This window comes from Amblyomma americanum, chromosome 5, assembly GCF_052857255.1.
Source record: "Amblyomma americanum isolate KBUSLIRL-KWMA chromosome 5, ASM5285725v1, whole genome shotgun sequence".
NCBI classification, from domain to species: domain Eukaryota; kingdom Metazoa; phylum Arthropoda; class Arachnida; order Ixodida; family Ixodidae; genus Amblyomma; species Amblyomma americanum.
This window is the reverse complement of record NC_135501.1, coordinates 124,041,281-124,048,178: the sequence shown is the minus strand read 5'-3', so window position 1 is coordinate 124,048,178 and position 6,898 is coordinate 124,041,281.

The following is a 6,898-nucleotide window of genomic DNA, read 5'->3' as shown; positions in this document are numbered from 1 at the left end:
GCTGACTGAAGAGACACAACTGTGCAGTTTTTAAGCGGTAAATGTTTTTAAAGCGAAAGCTTTGTTGCCCACAAACTTGCGATTTCGCGTGCTGGTACTCCATTGAGAGACGTGACGTCAGACCGCGCCGAGCGCCGCCGCCGCCATTTGGTAGGGCGTGACACTGCGTTCGTCGTCGTTGCGCTCGACTCCGCTGGCTTCGACAGCTGCGTCGCATGCGCGACAAGATGTCACAGGATTGAAAAAACTGGCGTGCGCCGTAACCACAGTTGATGCGACAGTATGGACGGCGAAAATTTTGATAAGCTGGAGGAGGCCTGAAATCGACAGCTGAATGAGATGAAGAGGAAATGAATCGGCCAGGAAACAGTCGAACAGCGCGCTGAACGACTGGTCAAACGCCGCTGTGAATATGCCGCCGCGGCACAGGCACGTCTAATGTCCGGTGTCTCGACCGCTAGCAGCAGCAACCGCAGCTGGAGAAGAGACCTAAGTTCTGCTTCAGTGAAGACGGCCCGTGATGAACGATGGAATGCAACCGAGAGGCTTCAGCGACCGGCTCAAGAAACCGAAGACCAAAATGTCTTAGCCTAGAGAATAGGCATAAGAGTGACGCGAACCCTTCAATGCTTGGATAGCCTCGGTGCTGAAATCAAACATGAACATACAGGTATTACTGTAAATTCATGTCTGTGCTTCATACGTTGTGGAATATGTGAACAAGGCCAACCAGGGAGTTTCACATTTGTTACGTTATATATCCTGGCATAGCCGAGCTAAGCCACTGCATTTTTGTGTCTAATGCTTCTACGCCGCAAACCTTTATCTCAGAATCTATATCTGCATTTCCAGGCACAGCAGTAGACAAGGCATAACATTGTGCCTAAAGAAAATAAAAAAATTATGCAGTGTTTTAGTTCTGCTTTAAGCTGGACTGGCGCAATAGCTACTACTGGCCGAGTGGAACTCACCCAGTCGAATTGCAAAGTCCCTCCTTAGCCGCTCTGTTTCGCTCGGCGTTCTTCATCTCCGTTCCTGGAAGCGGATTCACTGTCTCCCTGTGCCCACTCCCCCTCACTCGGTTTTGCCAGCGCGCCGCGCAGCCGGCAGCTGCTCCGCACCACGTGGCCAACCATGCACCACATGACCAACCAGGTTACCAAGAAGTGTGGCGGCGCCGCCACGGTAGCCACGGCGACGAAACGCTGAATGCTCGAAATGCCCCCATAGTGTAGCTTTCGCTAAAAAATGGTGAAAATTTCAACGCCTACTGCTCGCTTAACCTTGTCTCACTGGGAGGTTAGCAAAAACGGTAGGAAGTTTTTAAAGTTCGTAAACCGAGCAGGCATGCGAAAGCATGGATTTAATCTCGTTTGTTTGCTGGACAGTCGGCACGTCTAGCAACCGGATTAGACTCAGCGTGAGCCCTGATTGCGTTTAAGCTTATCTGTCCTCTTTGCTCCACCGACGGAAGTTGTTGAAGACGACGATATACAATACACAGCGCGAGAGAGTGTTGCGGTTTAACACAAGGCGCTGTCAGCTGCGAAAGGGTTAATCAGGTTTTCTTGCTGGGTCGTTGGCACGTCTAGCATCCGTTTTGGACTCAGCGTTATCTCTCCTGCATTGTGCCCCCGTGCAGTGGCCTACTCAACTCATCTCTGTGTGCCGCAGAGGGTTCGAAACCCAGTCTCGACAATATTTATTTTACTTCTGTATGCCCTGCTGCTACTATGGTAAGCTCGCAAAGGTTATCTTCAAGGTCAAGCTTCACACCATAAAGTAACGCTTCGTAAAGTAAACATCGTTAAGTAGCGCTTTCGCACTATAAAGAGGTGTTCAAACCCACAGCTGTAACACTAAAGTTCTCCACATCTCTCAAGGATCTGTCGCTCACTGAACCAACAAGCCGAACAGACTGCCGCTAAAATTTCTTCCATAAGCTCAAACGACGGAGTACCATCATCGTGGCTCGCGCGTGTGTTCAAATACTCAGGATTCGCAAGCCCACACTCCAGACAGTGTCAACGTTTTCTATTCTTCAAGCACAAGTTGTAAAGGTTGGCTCCTCCGCTGCACTTTGCGCAAGCGGAACTCCGCGTCGCATTGTCGCTTTGCCTTTCTCGGTTACACTAGCGATGGCACTCCTTGCCCTGGTTTCGAGCACCTGTCATCTTTGCCACTTTGCGAAGCGACGGAAGAAACTCACTCATGTGTATTGCTACATGCCTGAATGCTCAAAGAAAAACAGTTGAGTTGAGATCTTGAAAGCTACAGGTGGGATTAGCCCTGCTCTTTCTGCGGCACACAATCACTCCACACAGTCGTCATCACAGTCCACTCCAGCAGTCACCTCCTATGCACATATTCAGTCACAGTAGAACAAAGACCATTGCAGTGTCACAATTCATACACACTTTCATTGGTGACCTCAGGAGTGTCTATTTCGGTTTTTGCGGACAGTGTTTCTGTGATTTTTATTTAAGTGTCGCTACGGTGGAGAAATTGCCGGCAGCAACTGCAAGGCTAATCCCACCGGTAGTTTACAACCACTCAACTCAACTCAACTACACACAATCACTCACAGTATAATGTAGTCCTGTCCAGAAGACACCATCTACGCATACATTCAATCACAGTAGACCATAGTCGGTTCCTGCTGCCACCATATAGAAACAAGATCAGCGTCCTGCAGTAATGGTAAAAGAAGACGTGCAGCGTCCCTTCTGCATGTCTGGTTTCCACTCGGGTAGACATTGTCATAAACTGTACTCTGAAGGGTTCCTGTCTTCCTGAAGGAAGCTAACATCGCATAACTTTCTGTGTTGTAATTTGGGCAGTATACATTATAATTACATTATAAAGATCGCTATCACCGCACACACCACATAAAAGAAATAGCGGAGACCATGGCATGCCGGTCTTATTCATCCATGCCGGAGTGCGAGCAGAGGCCGTGCGAATTCTATGCAGTAGAGTCGCCTTAGATCTTCTCGGTCACTTGGTCACACATGGCTTACGGGGCGCACTCCTAAGGGCAGACTAATGATCGAGAACCGTTTTCCTGTAGAGACTGTTTCTATCTTGAGGTACTCTTTTTGATGGATTCCTTGACAAAGCTTCATGGGCTAGGCTCTATGCCACCTCATTGCCGCTGACTCCTATATGAGAGGGCACCCATTGCAGATATGGAGTAAAGCCTCTGCTGTGCAGATTCTGCACTAAGCGTAGAGAGCATATAGACAAGGCATCAGTAGGGAATCCGCGGTCTAGCCTATGAAGGGCGGATCTTGAATAAGTTAGGATGACAACAGATTGAGCCGGACAAGACCCTAACTTCCGTAGAGCCGACTCAGTAGCAACACTTTCAACAGTTGTGGAGGATACGACAGCAGTAGTGTGTACAGACCACTTACCGTCCGAAGAAGCAATGTAAAAAGCCGCTGCGCTAGCTTGTTTGACCTTGTCCACAGAACCTTCCGTGAAAATTTGAAGATGGCGGGCATACTGTGTTTCCAGATGTTCAAGTACGAGCGAACGCGTTGCTGCCAAAAGAGAGCGGCGCTGTGCGCTCACGTGGCGAATTGTGACAACTCGAAGAGAAACATTCAGCTGCTTTGTACTGCGTGAAATAAGAACACACCCTACTACCTACAAGCGCTTCAAAGCTATTAAACAGAAATATTAGACGACTTCAACAGATGATTCTTAAAACGGTTTATACGTCTATGAACCACTGCTCTAGAGTTTTCACGATAAGTGTGTGTTCAGAATTGATCTGCGGTAGTCATATTGCCAGCTTATGCTCTCAGTTAGTGAGAAGTGCTCCTGCAATATGTTTCTTTTAAAGAAGCTGCTGTGCTTTGTGGAATATTTACTGAGCCGGGTTTTCTATTCATCTATTCTCCGTGGTTTTTCCAAGTTTTATTCGGAGTTCTTCCATGGAAGCCATGCAACGTTATCATCTTCGCCGGCCTGCCAGCGCGGGCTTGGCTTAGACCATCTTTATGCAAGGCACAATATTACTCGCTTTGTTTTTTGGCGACACTTACCATCATAGGTTTCGAGTAATTCTGCTGACAAATTGAGTTAATTCTTTGCCCATGCCGACTGTGCCCGCAAAATTTTACAATTTATTTACGAAAACAGCGCCCATTGAAAACTTACTTTAGGAAAAACGCCATTTTTGTGTCATCTGTGAACTGCCGACAGTGTAGTGTTACTGAAATATTAGAACGTTGCTTCTTCCAATTTAAGGACGCAATTATCTATTGGGAAGTCTTTGAACGGCATTTGTAAGAATTATTTCGTGTGACTTCTCAGAGCAGTAGATACCTCACTGCAACGCAATATGTGCCTGAACCTCTTGGTATGAGGTTGTTTTTTCTGATATGAATACACAGCTTATGGAATTCTGAAACCATGAACCGGCATCGTTAATCAGCTGTTTCCACAAATGTAAATGTTATTTCTGCGAAGTTATTGTTCCCTTGAGAAAGTGTACGAACAGAAATACTTCAAAATGTAGTGGCACTTCCTGTTTGTAATGTGCTCAGCCTTGTGTCCTGTCTAGTGCTATGTTTTGTCTTTCAGAGACGTCTTCAGAGGTAAGATATGACTTTGGGCTAGTCCGTTCCTAGCGAATGCCAAAAAACAGTTCGAAGAGGAAGTGACAAAAAGAGGCACGTGAAAAGAAGTGTTCTTTGAAAATTGATTTGAAGGGAAGGAAAGACGCAGTAAGTTTCACTTCCGCGGCGATATTAATATTAATTATTAGGTTAGGTGAAAGAAAGAGTATAATTGCGTGTTCATGCGCGTGTTTTGTGCTTGATGGCTATTCTGTCTTTTTCAGTTGCTTGCATCATCAAGTGTAGGTGTTTTCTGGCACGCATGCTAACCGCAACAAGGGTTGTCGAGAGCACCAGTAAATTTCGTTTATTTGCAACATTCCTTTGCAAGGAGGGTGCGCTGCCACAACAAATTTTATGGCCGCCATTCTGGCTATGACATGACGTCACACCGAGATACTCCATATTGTAATTGAGAAACCGAAACTATGTCGCCATTTCGTCTCCTAACGTCATAATCACGTGCTTCCACTTATTACAGCCACAATGTGCCGTGACGTCATCATTGGCAGCCAAAATGCGCCGGAATCTCTCATTTGAGACTCCAAAAGTATGCCGCGATTTTTGAATAAAAGCCAGATAAACATATGGCTTCACCTCTGACCGCGACACTGGGATTTGACCTCATTATTGGCACCCAAATTTCGTCGCTATTTAAGATTAGGGTGTCCTAGTCACGTGGGGCCTAAGTCGGCCGCCTTCCTAGGATGAATTAATGACGTCATGTAATAATTATTGTTATTGGACGGCATCGTGTATTTATGAGTGTCGTCACCAATCAGTCACCAATTGGATATGTCAGTGACGCCACCAATCAATAACCAATAGGGTCTCTTATTGATTTGCCATGGCGACGGCGATTTCGATTCCTCTGACTTACTCCTCAACTGCTCGTGGCTGGAGTCTCAAAGGGCTCCGTCCAACGGGCGCGAGTAGCGGCCCCGTCCAGCGCAGCCCCGGACTAAGGGCCCCACCTATGTAAATTGCCCCTTTTAGAGGGAATGTTTCCCGGCCGCAGACTAGCGATATTCGTTTGGCGGTACTCCGAGGAGGCGCATGAAGTCACTACGCGTGCCTCGCCGCCATTTCTTTCTCTTTCTCGCTCCCTAGTCACTACTAGTAGCACCGCGCCAGAGGTGTTCCGCCGCTGGGCAGCGCCGCGCCTTTCCTCAAAATGCAGATTGTAATAATAACAGTAATTGGTTTTTGGGGAAAGGAAGTGGCGCAGTGCCTCTCTCGTATATCCTTTTCACCTGAACCGTGCCGTAAGGGAAGGGATAAAGAAGGGATTAAAAGAAGAAAGGCAGAGGTGCGTTTGTTGAGGGCTCCGGAACAATTTCGATCATCCAGGGATCTTTAACGTGCACTGACATCGCAGAGCACACGGGCGCCTTTCAATTTTCAGTTTTAAAGCGAAAGCTTCACTGACCGCAATCTTGCGATTTCGCTGTGGCGGTGCACCAAGGAGGCACATGGCGTCACAATGCGCGCCTCGACTCGGATATTTCTCTCTCGCTCGCTCCCTAGTGACTACTGTGCATGCGCCACTAGTAGCACCGAGCTACGGGTGTTCCGGCAGCGTGGCGCCCTTCCTAAAAATCCAACTTTGAATTTTCTCTTTGAGATTCTTCGGTGGGAGTTCGAAGCGAGCGGACGTGTTTTTTAGCTCTCTGCTCCTTCGGACGCTGGGCCTAAGGCTTCGCGGCGTTGCGTGGTCTCCCCATGGAGGCCACAGACACCGTGAACGAGCGAAGGCCTGTGTTCGGCGGTGACAATCAGCAACGCAGGGCAGGCCGCTCACGCTCACGATCACGGAGACGAACGCCATCCAGAGGAAGGTCGTCCAGCACCATTCGGCGAATGCAGGCTGAGATGGCTGATCTGCACGACACGGTGAGGTGCCTGACGGCGGCGCTTATCACCACCTCGGAGAACCTTGAGTCCGTCATCGGGACCTTGGACGTGTCGCTGGCGGACCCACGCGTTCTAGCCTTGAGGGACGCCATGGCGCTCGCTCACCAGACGCAGAACTCCATGGCGGCTCCCTCCCCGCCATTTCTGGCCACCCCTGCGCTTCCTGCCGCCATTGCTACTCCTGGGGAACCGGCTGTGATGCCGTCTCCCCCTGACGCTGCTGCTGCGGGCTCACCGCGGACACCTGCAGCCGATGAGAGCATGTGCACCCCAATGGACGAGTCTGCTCTCCGGAAACGGCGACGCTCAACGGGGTCCGAGGAGGAGAGGGACTCGGAAACCAAAAGGGACATCGC